We start from the raw sequence: 19,335 nt of genomic DNA on the forward strand, positions 1-19,335 counted from the left end.
AAAAGCTATCTTAACAGTCAACTTTTTTCTCTTTTCATAGGTTCAGATGACATTATATTGTTGATACATTATGTGTAATGTACGCAAAGTTGTATTTCATTAATGTCATCTCTGACTTGTTTGCAAAAAAAAAAAAAAGCCGTCTGTAACGTTTCTTAGTAGCATTTGTTGGTGTATTATTGAGTGCACATGGAGGTGACAGTCGCGATGGACCCGCTGTTTCTGGATCTGCTGCAGGAGACGGAAGTTCCAGAGATGCTCCGATATTTGCTCAAAGCTCTTATCAGAAAGCCCGTATGACCAGGTCAGTGCGCTGTTAGCAGGTTAGCTGAGGAGCTCAGTGGATTAGTGCTCATAAACTCATTATATCTACTGTCAGATCTGCGATCTGTGTTTATTAAACTAGAATGTAACAGCCAGGTTTTATTGGTCATGTGCTGCTACACGTCAGTATTTGAAATACAAATAAAGTGTTCACACTCTTCCATTACTGTTGCCTAAGGAGCCTGGTACTGGTCAAGTTTCTGAGGTAATTGTTTGTAACGTTAACCCTTTCATTAAGCTTGTCGGCTGTGTTATGATCCCTGAAGTTCCAGTATTATACTCCCAGTATTCCCTATTATTTGTTCAGTATTCCCTGTACCTTTCCTTCAGTGAACACAGTAGCATCCTCCTGCTCTCAGAGAGTGTGTTTAGTTGTGACACACGTGATGGTCTGACTGCACACGTGATCAAGCCTCTTCTGAAGAGCTGAAGATGATGTTCTCGTTCTGATGGTTTCAGGCGGCGTGGAGCTTGAAGACCCGGGCTCTGACGGAGATGGTGTACATCGATGAGGTGGAGGTGGATCAGGAAGGCATCGCTGAGATGATGTTGGATGAGAGCTCCATCGCTCAGGTGGCACGTGAGTATATAACTGTCCCAGAAAAATAATTCACATAGACACATCAAGACGAGTTTATTTGTATATAGTGCAGCTCAGTTTTTCAACATCTTTAGGCCCTAGCTTTACAGGAACTGCACTTTAACTCTTTCCCCACCAGAGATCTTTAAGAAAGTTACCAGCCAGCATTTTTGATCATTTTCACAAAACTTTCATGGCCCACAGAATATTTTGTTGTATATCTGAACATGCAATAAAAAGAAATGCAAAAGAAAGATCCTCTGTGTTAAAAAAAATCTAGCTTCATGCATTCTTTTTTAATTAATTAATTTAATTAGTTAATTTAGTGCATCATCCGGGTATTTAAAGTCACTTTTTCTTTTTGCTGTTTTCTGTGTGAACTTACTACTCACACTACTTAAAAACATCATAGAATAGTGCACAAGTACGTGAATTGGGACGCACCTAATATGTGTGTTTACAAGATGCCGTTACATCTTGTTTTGGTTTTGTCAGGTCCAGGAACATCACTGAGACTTCTGGGAACGAGCCAGGGCGGAGCGCCCACTCCAGCTGTCAGGTGCCTACTTCTGACCTCTGACCTCTGACACCAGCTGTTGTAAAGCTACACTGTGTAACCTTCGGCCCTCTCGCTATTAAAGCATAAAACTGCAAATTACTTGCAGAGCAACATTGTTTGTTAATTACGTGAGTGTTTTGGCTCTAGATGAATCTGATGGTGTGAGGCGTATCTGTGTATCCACACTGATCATCTCATCATTGCAAATGTCACTAATGACGTCAAAACTCCCTCCATCACTCCAAAAAAGAAATAAATCAATAAAAAATGAAAGAAAGACAGATATCTGAATAACTAGTTCTTATAAGTGAAAAAGTGAAAGTGAAAGTGACATGTGAAGGCCAAGTATGGTAACCCATACTCGGAATTTGTCCTCTGCATTTAACCCATCCAAGTTAGTGCACACACCTTCTACAATCAGTGAGTAGTGAACACACACACACACTGCAAACCGTGATACACACCCGGAGCGGTGGGCAGCCTTAATGCTGTGGCGCCCGGGGAGCGATTGGGGGTGCCTTGCTCAAGGTACCCCAGTGTGGATGGAGATTGTTTCTGAAATGCCAGTATAGATGAGGATTGTTTTAAAAGATGCTAGATTTCGCTGCTCACATAAACTCGTGAAGTTTACTTAAATAGGGTTTTAATAATAATTAAAATTAGATCAATAAATAATGGATTAAAAGATATATACGTCATAAATTATGCATGTAAATACAGCACGTGAGCTTCTGTAAAGCCCACATCTAGAACACACACACTCCCATCTCTGTGATAAACACGGAGATGTTAGTCCCGTCCGAGTCTGAACATGAAATGACAGACGTCGAGTGATAAGAATTGTAACTCAAACGTCGTTTAGAAAACTAGTCCCTTCCGAATAGGGCTAAAGTTTAATGCAAAGGGAGATATTTTCTTTTAAAGAATTCTCTGTTTAAGGACTACAACAAACGGCTGGTAAGGACTACAACAAGCTTCTTCCTGGGTTGGTGACATCACTAACCCTAAAATTTACATAAACCGAGAACACACAACAAAGGGGGTGAGGCCATGTTGGGCTGCTTTAGAGAAGAGGAAGAGTTGTTGTAGTAGAGTGTTGTTGACATGCCGTCATTTTACGCCGGACTGCTTCACAAACGAGGGTAAATTCAACACTGAATTTGCACAAAAGATTAACATGACGGCACATGCTAGTCGATGAGTTGAATCAACTCCACAGCAACTACATAAATTTATCCATTAACCATTCAGAAACGTCCAGTTGCATTCTAAAACAGTGGTTCCCAAACCTGTCCTGAAGGACCCCCAGCACTGCACATTTTGTATGACACCCTTATCTGACACACCTACTTCAGGTCTTGCAGTCTCTACTTATAAGCTGATGAGTTGAATCAGGTGTGTTAGATGAGAGAGACATCCAAAATGTGCAGTGCTTGGGGTCCTCCAGGACAGGTTTGGGAACCATTGTTCTAAAAGTTGTAACTTCTTCCTCTCTCCATCAGTGTCGACTGCGGTTTGAACAATGTAAGGCTGAACACCGTTACTGACAATCCTCATTTTGGCTGCGTGAGATTCTCCAGCTTTGTTGTTGTTGAGCAACCGAAGCGTGAGCTGTTAAAGCTCCGCCCTCTTCTGGAAAGCGGGCGGGGAGCAGCAGCTCATTTGCATTTAAAGGTGTTTTTGCTCACACCCAAATAGTGGCAAATTTGACAAGCTATAATAAATGATCTGTGGGGTATTTTGAGCTGAAACTTCACAGACACATTCTGGGGACACCAGAGACTTATATTACATCTTGTGAAAGGGGCATTATAGGTCTCCTTTAACCAGCCGTTCAAGCGGTTTAGACCAAATTTTCCATTGACAGCTACGCAACTACAACTTTGACTCTTCAAAAAGTTCAAAAAGAAATCATAAAACAAATTCATATGCGGTTTAGTCCAAATTTTCTGAAGAGACTTATTCGCTTTATATGATGAACAGTTTGAATTTATGCTTTTATTCACATATAAACGTTGCATATGTGCTTGACGTGTGAGAACAAACCTGACTGGTTCTAGCGGAAGCTATTGAACGTTGAATATGTGAATAAAAATTCAAGCTGCTGTTTACATATTTATAGCAAATTGTAATATGATGTTTGTTCAAATCTTTTCCATGATCCTCACATATGTTATAGTTCAAATGAGGGTTGTTAGGGTTGACATAATCTCATAGAAATATTGTGTTATGTGTCCTAGACCAATGACTCAGTCAGGACGTCCCATCACAGGATTTGTAAGACCTAGTACTCTGTCTGGTAGACCAGAGACGATGGAGCAGGCCATCAGAACGCCTCGAACAGCGAGCACAGCCCGTCCGGTCACCAGCGCTTCTGGGAGATTCGTCAGGCTGGGAACGGTAAGAATAACCCTAACCCTGACCATTCATATACAGCAGATTCCTGATTCTATTGTTTAACGGAAGAACTAGTTTGACTTGCAAACATTTGTAGCATTGAAGCATTGTAAGTTAACTGTCTTTTTTGTTACCATCTCAGGCCTCCATGCTAACAAATCCAGATGGGCCATTCATTAACCTTTCTAGGTTAAACTTGGCAAAGTACGCCAAGAGACCGAACTTGTCCAAGGTATATTTAACCTAACTGTAAAAGTTTCTTGAAAAAGTTACTTTGTGAAAGAAGTAATTCCTTTTAGTCATGATTTAATGTAATATCTGTGATGTAATTATTATTAACACACAATAATCAAGTGTTTGTCATGACTCGCTGACACTCTGTCTCTCCCTCTCAAACACAAGACCTTGTTTGAATACATCTTTCATCATGAAAATGATGTAAAAAATGTAAGTAGGTCTCATATGATTTTGTGCTAATAGCTGTTTGCTGTGTATAAGAAATCCTTTTTTCCGTCTTGCCAATCTGCAGGCATTAGATCTGGCTGCTCTGGCCACGGAGCACGCTCAGTTCAGAGACTGGTGGTGGAAAGTACAGCTGGGAAAATGCTATTACAGGTGAGAATCAGTGGCATCATGCTTTCTGATGGTGTTATTCAGCAACTGGACTATAACGGTTTTACAGAAATGTATGAATCATTTTGACCTGCATGAAGAGATTTTGTTTGTAAGTACTGATCAGATGCAGTAGAGGATTTGTGTTTGTAGACTCGGTTTGCACCGTGAAGCTGAGAAGCAGTTCCGATCAGCTCTCACTCACCAAGAATTTGTGGATACTTACCTCTACCTTGCAAAGGTACCATTCGGCAAGTCAAGATTTGTGGCTTACAGCTTTCTGTGACTGCTTCCCAGTAAGACTCTTTGTGCTGCGCAGGTGTATCAGCGTCTGGATCAGCCCATCACGGCTCTGAATGTGTTTAAGCAAGGCTTGGATCACTTCCCAGCGGAGGTCACGCTGCTCACGGGAATCGCACGCATCCATGAGGTATTTTAAGCTGGGCTGGGACAATACATCGATGCATCGCGAATCGAGAAATTCTCTGATATTTTCCGTATATATCGCGATTCTCTCTCGAATCGATTCTGGGCTTAGTTTTCAACAGCAGATGGCACTTCGTGCTTTAGAAACAGTCGTACTCTGCTTCCTTCCAATTCCTTACACACACCACTTGAACCTTCTATAAAATAATCATTCATAAAGTTTGAAAAGGTTGAAGTGAATTACAGGAGTGTTTGCAGTGGGCTGTTTACATTAATCTTGCGTCATAAAAGCATTCTGAGGTGCGAATACATTCTCAGACTTTGCACGAGCGCTTTTCTTCATGAGCATTTGAGCGTGTGGTTAAAAAATAGCCTAGAGTGCCATCTGCTGTTAAAAACTAAGCCCAGAATCGATTTGCGATGCATTTGGAAAATATCAGAATCGATCCACGAATCACGACGCATCGATATATTGTCCCAGCCCTAATTTTAAGCTGTCTTTTACGTTCACATCACTTAATATACTTTGGATTCATTTGTCTGTCTCCTCCAGGAAATGAATAACGTGATCTCGGCCACAGAGTACTACAAAGAAGTCTTGAAGCAGGACAACACACATGTGGAGGCCATCGCCTGTATTGGCAGCAATCATTTTTACACAGACCAGCCAGAGATCGCCCTGCGCTTTTACAGGTGGGATTGCTTTATTCTTTTCCTCTTCATTTTCCTTGTTGCATGCATGTAACCAACAAAAACACGTATGAGATCAGATTTTCTGGCATCTGATTTGAGTCATGTGGTCACCTGATTTGATACCCGTCCTCACACTCAGCATCTGATCAGGGCTGGGTATCAATACAGATGTCTCGATTCGATTCAATGAATAATTTTCACTGGCTCCACCACAAAAAAAGTAATAAATAAATAAAAGAGTTATTGTTTTTGTTGTTTTTGACAACACGCACCATTAATCCACTCGGCTCAAACGGCAAAAGTCATGGATAAAGACTTCAGGCTGAGCTGCATTTTAAAAAATTCTTACTGTAATGAGAATTTGTACAAATGAAGTACAAATACTTTATTGTCCACCACTGAATACAGTGGTTTAATATTTTATCAACCACTAATGATATTTTTAGAAGCATAAAAATAAGAAAATAAATGTCATGCTTTAAAAAAATTTTATAAGAGGGAGAAATTTGAAGAGCGTGAACACTAAACATAATCGGTTGTGTTTATATTCAGCGTATGAGAAATATTAATAGTGCTGTGGTCAATGCATTTTGGTGCAATACTGTAAACTGTATGATTATGTAAATAATTAGTATAATTATTTTTGTATTTTTATGAGATATGTTTGAAAAAACTTTGAAAGAGTAATGGGGCAACTTAACCAAAGGATTAATCAACTAATCAGAAAATTGATAGATTTTTTTTTTTTGGTAGAAAGAATTGATATTAAGAAGAATAATTGTTAGAAGCATTCCTTTAGTGAAGGTAAACACATGGGACATATACATGAAAGACGGGATCTGTGCATCATGACTGGGGTTTGGTTTCTGTTCAGGCGTTTGCTGCAGATGGGGGTGTTCAACTGCCAGCTGTATAACAATCTGGGCCTGTGCTGCTTCTACGCCCAGCAGTATGACATGACCCTGTCGTCCTTCGAGCGAGCATTAGCCCTGGTGTCCAGTGATGAGGAACAGGCTGATGTCTGGTATAATCTGGGACATGTTGCAGTGGTGAGCAGACACTCTGTGTCCAATGTCACACATGTTTTAGGTCAACTGTATAACAGTCTGCAAACGAGGAAGCCTCAGAAACAATTAATCACTAGCACACACACACTCATGAACTGTACCTGATATATCCAAATCTATCAATTTTGAATCAAATCCAGAGCTTGTGAATCTGAATCAGTCAAAAGATTTGTGAAATCTGTGTCGATACCCTGCCCTAAACTGGTTCAAGTGTGTTTAATTAGAGGTGTGTTCCACTTCACTTTTAGACACACACTCACAAACTTCCCTAAGCGCTTTCCCTCGAGTGAATCCTGCCGCCATTTTGAAGTGTGTTCCACTTCGTCAAGTGGACGAGGGAAGTTTATATGGACAGACCCTCAACCCCTCAATTTTCACTAAGGGAGCGACTCGACTCACATGTGCATTTCAGACAGCTCCATATCCCACAATGCAACACGATTGTGACATCACAGCAGTTTGTGCTTAATTCACACCCCCACCCCACACAACTATAGTTTATGATATATGAATGATTTGGGGATTTAACCGCACATTACTTGTTGCTTCCTTAAAGCTGCTGTCCGTAACTTTTTTTGGGTTAAAATTTATCAAAATTAATTTTTGAGCAAGTCCATAACCAGCCAGTGTTCAAAACTATCTCATTACCCTAGCCCGATTCACAACGGTAAGTTTGTATTAGGGGGTCTTTACACTGGGCTCATTTGCCACGGTCTGAGCCCGGGTGCGATTGTTCCCGGTGCCCCCCGCAGTGTTGGTCTGGTTTCACACTCAAATTGATTCTCTCGAACCCTGGTGCGTTTGCGTTCATCTCACGTCATCACAAACGTGCACGGCGCATGATAGAAAACAGAACGCGGGTCAGTAAATTGTGTTCTTCCTATTAATTTGCTGCTATTGTGTGCAGCAGAGTAAATGACACTTGAGTTTACTGTATGTGCGCTGCATGTAGACGGGTTTCCGCTGCTTGCAAACAGACTATTTTGAGGAAGACAGCTGATTACCATTCATTTGCCGCTCTGATTGCACTCGCAAAGCGCGAATACACTGCAGGCTCACTCCTGCTCGAATCCAAGGTAAATCATCAACACTATCATCTCTTACATGTGTTTTATTTTACTAAATATATTAAAATCAGCTAAAACACATACACAGGTCACTTTACTTCCTGAACAAGTGTGCACCTGAGTCCGTGTTGCTTTCATATTCACGCGAACAGTTCGAGTGCAACCGAACTCAGACCACCTCCTTCAGGTAGTCTCGGGTTCGGTACCCCAGTGCGCACTTGGGTTCGCATGATGACAGCAACCGTGCCTCGTTTCAAACTAAACTGCCAGTGTGAAAGCCCCCTTAATGTTTTATAATTCGGGTGGTACTGTGTGTTTCCGTGGGAAATTGGCGTATGCAGCCGCTCGTCTTTGCGTCATTATGTCACGTCTGTTTACATAAAGAAGGAGTCCCAGCTAGTAGCTCCATCATGTGAGGTTGCTGCAGGTGACAGATCATTTATAGCCTTTTCTCACAGCAGCTGCAATAGTTAAACTTATCGTTTTGATGGTGGATTGTAATCCTGAAAGGTCCAAATGACAATCATCAGTGAGACTGGAGATTCACCCATAGTCAAAAGCAAAAGATGTCGGACTGCGGAGTGACTACAGAAACTGAAATCTACAGGTGACACTAATACACACTAAATACACAGTCATGCAATGCTGATGTTGTTAACATTAACAATTTAAGAACAAATTTAATAATCATTTGCATGGTTTGGCGTGATCTGAGCTAAGCGATCGTCAGATTTAATCACCACTGGCAGCGCAATTTTTGCTTTTTCATCAGTTTGTCAGAACAAAAGTAGCAGATTTGTTACTTACTCCTTCAGATGACATTTTCCGGTGAAAATTCGTATTATTTATTATAATTATTATTTATAACTTATTATTTCCAAGACGTAGAATCTGTGATTCTGAAGTACAGTATCACAGGTGTGGCGACTTATGGCAAACATTAGATTCATCTGCGCTGAGGAGCCGTGCCGATGCACAACCCACCTAAAGATAATAATTCTGCAAATAACTGCAATTGCAGGTTTCAAACAGAGATGGCGACAAAGAGGCAAAACTTACGGACTGCAGCTTTAAGTTTATACACTCGTGCAATATAAGCAATGACGTACATCCGAGTCAACGAGACAGAGGGAAGTTAGCGAGGGAAGGGAAGTGGAGCGCAGCCCAGGATCAGGATTGAACATCTCTGTAATTTAACTTGTTTTGTCACAGGCGAAAGCTTTTCTGCAGACGGCTGCTTCATTGTCTCCTCACATGTATGAACCACATTTTAACTTCGCCACACTCTCTGATAAGGTACGACTCGCAACCCTGATGTGTGTTACTCTGTCATTGTTTTATGACAATATGGCTTCTGGTTTATTGTTTTATCTTTAGCTAGTTTTACATATTACTAATTAAAATGACAAAAATAAACCCATGTTTACATCCCTCACTTTCAGTATTCAGAAATATATTTTCAAGGTTTTTTCAGCTAAATAAATTTGACAGTGTTTAATGAGTTTTCTTTGTGACTTGAAGGTTGGAGATCTTCAGAGTAGTTACACGGCTGCTCAGAAATCAGAGGATGCGTTTCCTGAGCATGTGGACACTCAGCAGATCCTGAAAAACCTCAGACAGCATTTTGCCACACTATAAGATGATTTAACTCTTATCACTTCAATGTTGGGAGATACAAATGACTTGCACAGACTGGCATGTACATGTATAATCATTTAAAAAATAAAATATAAATAATAAAAATAAATCAAAAAAATTGCATTGTTTTTTTACCACTGCTTTGATGAGGGAATTTATTTCACATAAAACGGCTCCACCTCGCTCCAACACACCTGCTCAGAAGCTTCTAGTAGTCTAACTCCTGAAGACCTTGATTTACTGGTTCAGGTAATAATAATAATAATAATAATAATAATAATAATAGTTTAATGTATATATTGTTTTTCCCAAGCTCAAAGCATGTTACAATCAACAATACATCCAAAACAGGTCAAATACCATAAACAATACATTATACACATCAAACACCACAGATGACCATGGAATCTGAGTCAAATGATGAGTCTGAGGTGTGAAATTTTTTTTTTTTCATCTACAACAGTCAGAATTTGGGTATTGTAACATGTGGTCACTGGAAAACAGACGAAGAAGATGAAGGGTAAATCCAATACGAAGTTTAATGACAATAATTCAGGAACAGGTAGCAACACACATGAAACATACGGGACCGGACACTGAACTGAACACAAACAGGAACTGATTTACACAGAGCAGAAGATGAACTAATGAGGAACAGTGATGATGAGTTAGTGTCCATGGTGACTCATGAGTGGCGGGAAATTAGAACAAAGGAACACGTGACGAATGAAAACCAAAACAATTATAAAAATAATTTTTTCTGGACTATCAGCACACTCTATCTCCCGCTTGCAATATATTCAAAATTCTGCTGCAAGGATACTAACTTACACTAAAGGATCTGCTCATATTATTCATCTTATTTAACCTCCACCTCCACACAGTCTCAGTGTCATCCACAGCACCAGACCTGTCAGCTCCGCCCACTAGATCATTATCACCCGAATTCTAATCACATGCACCTGCACATGCTCATTAGGACTCGTGTATATATACAGCCACTTCACACATGCACCTTTGTCTGGTCTCATCTATGCCAATGGAAAGACTTGCCTGACTGCTCACCTTGAAAACTTACCTGCCTTCAGTCCATCTTCATATCCTGGCAATACTTCATCTGCACCGCATACCAGTCTGAACCTGCAACAAACAAAGATCTGTGAATGTTGCTACTTTGAATTCCATACTCGCCTGTTTACCACACTGCTTCATTGAACTTCCTGTGAATAAAGATACCGTTATCTGGGTCTTCTCCTTCTGTTATTGTGACAGAAGACCAGACCAAACAATGCAACGAGGAACAGAAGCTAGTGATGTCCAGAGTCCAACTCCTGATCCGTTCAGTGATCGGGTACAAGCAGTCAGACAAACACTCAGACCATCAGTCACCTCACCTTCATTGTCTGTCTCTGCCCATCCCACGGCCCGACCCGCGACATACTCGGGTGAGGCGGATGAGTGCAGCGGGCTCCTTCTCAAATGTTCACTATTCTCCGAGATGCAACCACAGTTATATCCAACATTTAATCCTCATTTCCCAATGCTTCAATGCCTGTTTGCTGGATCAAACCGCTCACTCACACCCGTCCTCCTCACCACCTGTCACATCTCCAGCACCAGAACCCATGCAGTAGACACTATCATCCATCTGTCTAAAGGAAAACATCAGAGACAAATTCACAACCATCTCTGTTTATACTGTGGGGAGGAAGGACACTTGTTACCATCATGTCCTGATCGTCTACCACAGCCAGCGGTGAGTACAATTCAACTACCACCACCTATGATTTAACCAGAACTGATGTTATTATAACTTCTCATCTATCATCTGTTTCAGCGCAAGCTCTCATTGGCTCTGGGTCCTCAGGCAGCTTCATCTCCCTCGAACTCCTTGTAAACTCCACATCAAGAAGAAGCCTCTGAATATTAACACCATCTTTAGAAAACCGCTGGGCCGTGGTCACATCAACCATCAGACCCCGTTGTAACCCTCCGCATAGGACATTTCCATGAGGAAAAGATCTGTTTCTGGTGCTGGAGGGATCCACTGCTGATGTCACCTATGGTATGTTGGACCAGCTGAGAAATCCTGAGATGGGGAGAGAGCTGTTTGAGAACCGTATTAAACCTGTCAAGAAAATCACAAACTAAAGAGCTGAACTCTTGGTTGCAGAGAGATTTGTCCATTTATGCTCATGTCTTATTGTCCAAATCTGAAGATTAATCATAAATCTCCCAAGCTCTATTTGTACCGAAGATATTTACCAAAGAGTTTGTCAAGTTATTTGATTTTGTTGGGAAAAACAAACCTCATTATTTAAAGAAATATATTATGCAATCCACATGATCAGGGTGGTTTGAATGTTGTGGATTTCACAACCTTGAATAGCACTTTTAATTTCTTTATTTTTTTCCTTTATTATTAAAAATAATAGTTCTATGTGGAATATTTTCCCTAACCATTTATTTTAACAACTTGGTGCTATCAATCTTTTCTTAGATGTAGATGTTAACAAAATACCTCTTAGTTTGTAAAATTTTCATAGCCAAGTCCTTTTGACACGGTGTTTGATTTTTTTTTTTTTGACTTTTTTTTTTTTTTTTTCTGCACTCCTTTTTCAACTGGAATAATAGTATCACACACCAAAAAATCTATTTTTTTTTAAACATTGGTTTGAGTCTGATATTGTCACGCTGTATAATAGAAACACTCGCTGGAAGCAGGGCTTTAGATCCACAGAAGTTTTATTTCAATCCACAAACAGAAGCAGTGTTGCCAATTTCTTTCAGCTGAAAGTAGTTAAAACTGGTCGCTAGATGACTTCATACAGGCGAGTTCACTGATCTATATTAATATAAATATAAATCAGTGGGCGAGCCACATAATCTAGTTAAGGTTTGTCCAAGAAGTTGCTAGATTTGTTACTAGGCTTTTGAAAAAAGTCTCAGAAGGGGTGGGGAAGTTGTTAAAACTAGTGACAAAATTGTTAAATTGGCAGCACTGAAGTTGAACAGAAGACTAGAGAAACACAGGTGAATATAATAACTGAACCGATTAAACAAGACGGACAAGCAGCAAACTGAAACTGAGGGCTTATATACATGGAAAACGAGCAAATTAACAAGACACACCTGAGCAGAATACTCAAATCAATCAGTAACCATGGTGACAAACAAGCAGGTGACAGAACTAATGAACAACCTAGAAGATTAACAAAGAAACAGACAAAAGAGATCAAAAACATGAATGTATAAACTCAAAACATGACAGATATATTATAAGTTGGTCGGCTGTTGAATTCTAATGGTCAACTTTGAGTATTAATGAATGTCTTGAATTTAAGTGTCATATTTAATAGAAAGAATATTGTATTGTCATGAATTCTGTCTGTGAAAATACTATCTCTGTTCAGAAATGGTGTAACACTGTAGGAAGAAGGTCTCCAAACTTTTGTTTTTAGATCAGTTTGATTTAATTTTAAGTGCATAACCAGTCGATTAGATCTCTCTTTGTTAATATCTCTTCTCCTCCATCAAAATTTGTTTGGGTTAATATGTTTCTGTATGGGAACATCATTTCTTAGTCTGTATTGTTTAACAAATAAAACTAAAGAAGTATCATTTAAAATTGTTGACAGAATATATCCTGTGAAAAACACATTAGAGCTTTTTCATCTGGATATAGACAAAGTCCCTTTCAAGGAAAGTCTGTTCACTCGGCGGCCATATTTGCAACGATCTCCGGGCAGCTATTTCGGGCATCCAAGACCAACGCTGTGTCTGAAACCGAATACTTCTCTACTATATAGTACGCGGAAAAAAAATTGCAAACAGAGTAGTATGTCCGAATTCATAGTATTCGAAAAACTGTCTTATCTATTTAAATGGGGGAATCCTGAAATCTCAAAAACTGCTTGGCAAACTCAAAATTAAATTATATATTTCAAATCCGCAACAAAATCTGACATGAACTGTCCCATAAATGTTGTTTCTTTTGCTCAAATAGTGTTAGAAAAGCTTATTTTTCAGGCTAGACGAGGCAATGCGCATGTGCAGTCATAAGCGTGAGTCTTGGCCTGCATCTCAATGTGCATACTATCATCCTAAATAGTATGTAATATTACTGTTCAATACTATGTAGGGTGGATAGTATGCACATTGGGATGCAGGGTTGGTTTTCTATGGGAACCGGAGCTTCTAACGGCAGCTGCTGTGACGCAAAGGCTTTATCAATCAGCGATTGGCTCTTTTACTTTAAATACCCGGATGATGCACTAAATTATCGGAAAAAACGAAGTGTGGAATGTTGGACACTTCATGCACTCAACTGTCGCAGCTTTAATTACGTAGCGGAGGGGGAGGGGGTATCAGACATCGATGTTAAATGACAAAATAACCTTATACAATTTACGCACTACATGGATGAGTACATCCTGCATAAGTGCATAGTGTATAGTGCTTCATTTGGGACGCAACTTTACTTTTATGTATTCCGCCATATTGTGTTGCAGTTTCTCCCATTCATAACTGAGTGAACCGTCTTTCTATATCTATAGTCTTTGATATAGATTACAAATGTTATTATTCTAATAGTGAAAGAGAGTCTATTGTGTTTTTATTTTTTCAATGTCCCTGTTCATCTTTCTTTTGGTATGAAATGTCACAAATGAATTGCAACCTAGTCTTAAATATGCCATCTGTTTTACTTCAATTAAATCAGTATGACTTTTCCAAAAGAAAAATATATATTATCGATATATTTGTCTCGCTGCGCATGGTTCAAATTCCAGAATTTTAAGTTGAATTCAATTTCAGTTTCACGAGATTTTATTATGCTGCAGTCGCTGCTTCCGCTTCTTCCGGTCATGAGTATGAGGTAACACAGCGCTGTTTATCATATTAGACACATTTGAAAGTGTTGAAAATGATGTTATAACGTTACTCTGGCTGCTGTGAGACACTGTTACACACTGCAGTAAGATAGATCGATATATGAATATCATAATAAATGCTGGGTGGCTTGTGTTGATGATAAATGGCATGCAATTCATTTTAAAACTTACTGTATGATGGAGAAAATGCTGTATTACTGCTACTAATAATAAAGCTGCATCAGATTATGCAATGTTAGCTACTTCACAAAACAGTGCTGTCTCTGAGGCATGATTACAAACATGATACTTGCGGAAAATCGAGGAAAATAGATTTAAACAATAAAACTAAATGTGTTGAGCTATATAACAACAATTAGTTTTCTGTCAATGAATGTATCCAAACAGTTGTTCCATTGTCTAATAAAACATAATATATTAAAGCGTCTTCGGTGTTTCCATGGTTTCTACAAAATAAAACCGGAAATCGAGGGTAACGCGGGTATGACGCAATTGACAGGCGATCGCACGGACACGGTCCGTGTCCTGGTTAAAATTGCTTATTTCTCTGGATTTAAACATTCTTGGAAACATCTGGAATTATGTAAGTACACAAGTCAACAAAATATATAACACTGTTCTAGTGGTTTTTGGATATCATATTTTAATCGAATAATCCCACATATTGTGCCTATGAGTCAACGCTTTAATGAATGCTACCACCATTTATTATTTAAAAAAAGACATACTAAATACATTAATACAAATGTAATACAAGTATAACTATAATACAACTATTGTTTGTATTCCAAACGTGAGATTGAACTGTTTTTTTCTCTCTCTCTCCATAATCATGAAAAATTAATCTTTCATTTGTCTTTGTCTCCCTCTGCTGGTAAAACACAAACACAAATATATTCAGGCTCTATATTTTCTCTGTAACAAAACTCCAACCTTTTTGAATTTATACAGTGCATTTATACAAATAAAATGGTTAATCAATGAATGAGAAACTGTACTTTGCTGCTCTGAAATAAAAGGTGCTTCACTGCCACCTCCTCAGGTCTGTCAGAGGATCGTTGAAATCTAAATGAAGTCTTAATTTATAACAGTGAAGTCACTGTATCTTCAGTCTGTTGATTCTGTTGACTGTGAGTCTCTGTAGTGGATCCTTATTCACCATCAGATGATCATGAGGAGATCAGACTGTCATGTCCTAAAATAAAACACAAACAGTCACATATGCAGTATGAAACATTACGCCTGTCACATCTTTTCCTAAGAAAACTTAGCACTAACTAGATAAGATATATCAATTCATTCTCACACATGATAATATAGCTTCTATCTGATGCTCAAAGTCACTTTACAAAATGTTATTTCTTTTTTACGTCACAGACCCAAACTGTTTTAACAGAGGTGTGTCGACTCTTTATAACCACTGTACATGATTGTAAGTTATACTGTATTTTTCAACATGTCCTCTGATGTACATTCAGGATTTGTTTTGCTGTAACTTGTATTAAAGTGAAGAAATGTTTGCTAAACTTGTACTCTGTGCTGTGATTGGCTGAAGCAGATAAAGTGATTTTATGTTTTAAAAGCTGTTACAATTATGACAATATGACAATGTTTTCGGTGAGTTTATAATGTGATAATTTTTTTCATAATGTAAAAAAAGCTCAAGATTTCATTACATTTTGAGAAAATTGTTACATTATGAACATTTTATTACAATAATAATATAATACTTATTACATTATGTGCAGTTATTACATTATGAGTTGCTACAAACCCAAACCTCAGATTATCACACACACAGACACAGTTAAAGGGTAAAAGCTGGAAATAACATTAATATTATTTTCACAATCAGTCACAACACTATGAGCAGAATTAAACTCAATTTAACACAGTTTAAAGTTCAGAGACCTACAGAAACTGAAGCTGAATTTAAGACTCATTATCTGATGATCTCAGACACAATATTCACACACATGTGCTGTTACTGAACCTGGTACAATTTCCTTTTATTTCTAGTGAGTAAAACAGCCATTTAAACTTTATATGAAAATATGATGATGAAAATTGTTAAAACCTATTGTTACCATAGTGTCTCCAGTTTATAATGTGGATCATCCTTCAGATCAGAGAGCAGCTTCACTCCCGAGTCTCCTAGTTTATTCCCAAACAGATACAGTTTTCTCAGGTGTGAGGGGTTTGATCTCAGAGCTGAAGCCAGAGCAGCACAACCTTCATCTGTGACACCACAATCCCACAACCTGTAGAGAACAATGACACACTCTTCACTCTCTCAGATCAGATCAACAGAGACTTCATTATTAAAAAGAAACCAAAACAAAAGCACAAATCCCCATGTTTGATATGAGTTTTACTACGTGTGTGTGTGTGTGTGTGTGTGTGTGTGTGTGTGTGTGTGTGTGTGTGTGTGTGTGTGTGTGTGTGTGTGTGTGTGTGTGTGTGTGTGTGTGTGTGTGTGTGTGTGTGTGTGTGTGTGTGTGTGTGTGTGTGTGTGTGTGTGAACTGATGAAAGACCCAGAAGCACCACCTGTCACATACTCTGACATCGTCAATTACCTGGTTTATATGGTATCAGTGCCTACACAATGCAAGAGTTCAGACCCTTTAAGCAATTAGAAGCACATTTTTAAGTTTAAGTTATTAGCAAGCAGGATTATTTAGAGAAACTGCTTGACATCACTAACCAGTCTATGACTCAGTAGGCGAAAATATTATTATTTTTACAATAATAAGCATCAGATAAGCATCATTTCATCAGTTCTGTAGCTGGCAGGTCGTACGGCTCGATGCTGTTAATGTCAAGCATTTTCTCTAAATGACGCTGCTCGGCGCTGTTATTTAATCTCTCCTGATAGAGCCCCTTTCCTTTCACCTTCTCCTTCTCCATTTCTTCCCATAAAACTGCGCTGTAATTTATTTATTAAATTATTCTGCTCTCTCTCTCTCTGTTGGTCTTTATCTCGGGCTGCAGTTGAGGTTACCATAGCAACAGATACCGTATCCTGCTAATATGGCGGCGCCTTCCCAAAATGCAACGCGGAGTGAAAACATCATGACGTAACTCCTCATTCTCTATATTTTAACACTTTCGCATTATTCTGTAAACACTATTTCTGTAAAATGGCAGTTATTATTAATAATTATGTCAGAATTTTTTTTTTATAATTATTAAATACATTTTTATATTAATTAGCTCTATAAAATCTACTATGTTTTTATTTTAGATGTATTGAGGCTCATTTGCTTTGTGTGGATATATTCATACATGCATTAACGTTACATTCATTAAAATCGTTCGGTTTACCATGGCGAGGGTAACGGTTGCTTCACGGCCAATTTCAAAGTTCAGTGCAACTGCCGCTAGAGGGTTACTGTAAAATTGTGTGATTATTAGAGGAGAACCGGGACGAAAGTAACGCGGGACGAAAGTAACAAAGCAATTTTCTCAGAGCTCTGACTACATTTGCGTTCCAAGTTAAGACACGTTCAGCACGCAACCCTTGACGGAGCTGCCAAACATCATGTGATTTCATCATTGTTTCCCGCGGTTAGGACCGGAAAGCAGTTTTCGAATACGGTAAATAAACTGCTGAAGCGGTACATTTTTTTCTAATTACAAGTTTCATGTGTCACAATAATGATCAATCTACAGGTTATTTAGTGCTGTAACATCCTGAAGTTTGACTTCTCAGAACTTTTCAGTATGAAAGTAAATCGGGTTTAAATGTCAGGAGTTCCTGTTGGGATGAAAGTAACACTTGTTTCTTTTGTCCCTCTGCTAATGTGGTGGCTTTCTCTGCGGTGCAGCATTTATTAAAACATGTTTATGTCATATTATACTAGCAGAATATGCCAAGAGTGAGGGTCAGAAAGACAGACAGAGGTCTGATTCAGCCAGATGTTCATGAGAGGGCGTTTCTGGACATATCTGTTGCTGATTTCTGTATGTCACCATTTATTCACTCAATCTGTTTACATTTACCATAGTCACATTTAGTTTTTAGCCATACCTTAGCTTTTCCACATCCACCTATGAATTTGCAGTGTTTCCATTCAGATGTTTTTATGAATTTATATTTTGAATTTATGTATAAAAACAGCTGGATTGGAAACATGACTGTTACACTATGTTGAGAATTTATATTAAGTTAATTTAATTTAATTTTCATATTGTTCATACTGCTGAAAAATGTTTTATAAAATAAATTGACATTGCCAAAAAAAAAAATATTCTAAACAATTCAAGTTTGTACTGTCGGGTTACTTTTGAAACATTTGATGAAACTGAAATTCTCAATTTTAAATGAAAATATTTTTTTGCAAAGATAAAGGACCAAATATGTTTGCAGTTACATATTAACAAGGTCATAGTCAGATATATTTAATAAAAACAAGACTAACACAAAAAATCTAGCTTGTGTTGTTGTTACTTTTGACCCACCTGTGTGTTACTTTCGTCCCAACTGACGGGGTTGAAAGTAACAATGTGCAATTTATGTTCAAAGTGAAATTATACTGAAGCCGTTCTACATTTGTACAAAATACCACCTGGTATTGATAGACCACACCTGTGAGTTACTGACCACAGCAAAAATATATCGCTGTCTAAAACATTATCTTTCAAAATTACATTTTTGTGAAAAATGGTAGGCTACTTTCGTCCCTGCTCTCCCCATACTTCAAAACTAAAGTCTTAATAATTATTGTACTAGTAGTAGTATTACATTGTCATTAAGAAATATTTAATACCGTACAATAGTAATACAATAGTAGACTACATAGTACATAGTAATAGTAATATGGCTCTGTTTCTGTTACAAGTTAAACCGAACTTTTATTTTGACGGGTTGCTGTGATCTTGAAGTTTATGTGTGTATATGATATGACAATAGTTTTTTCTCAAATTAAACGGTAAAATGCTCATGAAGTGACTCTCAGAGCAGCTCTAGAGATGAAGTTTATGTGTTCATGTCTATGTCGTTCCGAATGGCTCTTTAATATAACTTTGCTACATGCACTCATCTCAGTGAACGTCTCACTCAAAGTCTTAGTTTTTATT

The 19,335-nt window shown here is 38.4% G+C and overlaps 1 protein-coding gene and 1 pseudogene across 11 annotated transcripts in view; one reads left to right on the forward strand and one right to left on the reverse strand.

The window, feature by feature from the left end:
- The window catches only part of LOC127499176 (protein NLRC5-like), a 784,214-nt gene that overhangs the window by 234,038 nt on the left and 530,841 nt on the right, over positions 1-19,335 (reverse strand). The window lies entirely within an intron of this gene.
- The window catches only part of LOC127499183 (tetratricopeptide repeat protein 8-like), a 370,710-nt pseudogene that overhangs the window by 85,693 nt on the left and 265,682 nt on the right, over positions 1-19,335 (forward strand).

This window comes from Ctenopharyngodon idella, chromosome 17 (genome assembly GCF_019924925.1).
Source record: "Ctenopharyngodon idella isolate HZGC_01 chromosome 17, HZGC01, whole genome shotgun sequence".
Lineage (NCBI taxonomy): Eukaryota > Metazoa > Chordata > Actinopteri > Cypriniformes > Xenocyprididae > Ctenopharyngodon > Ctenopharyngodon idella.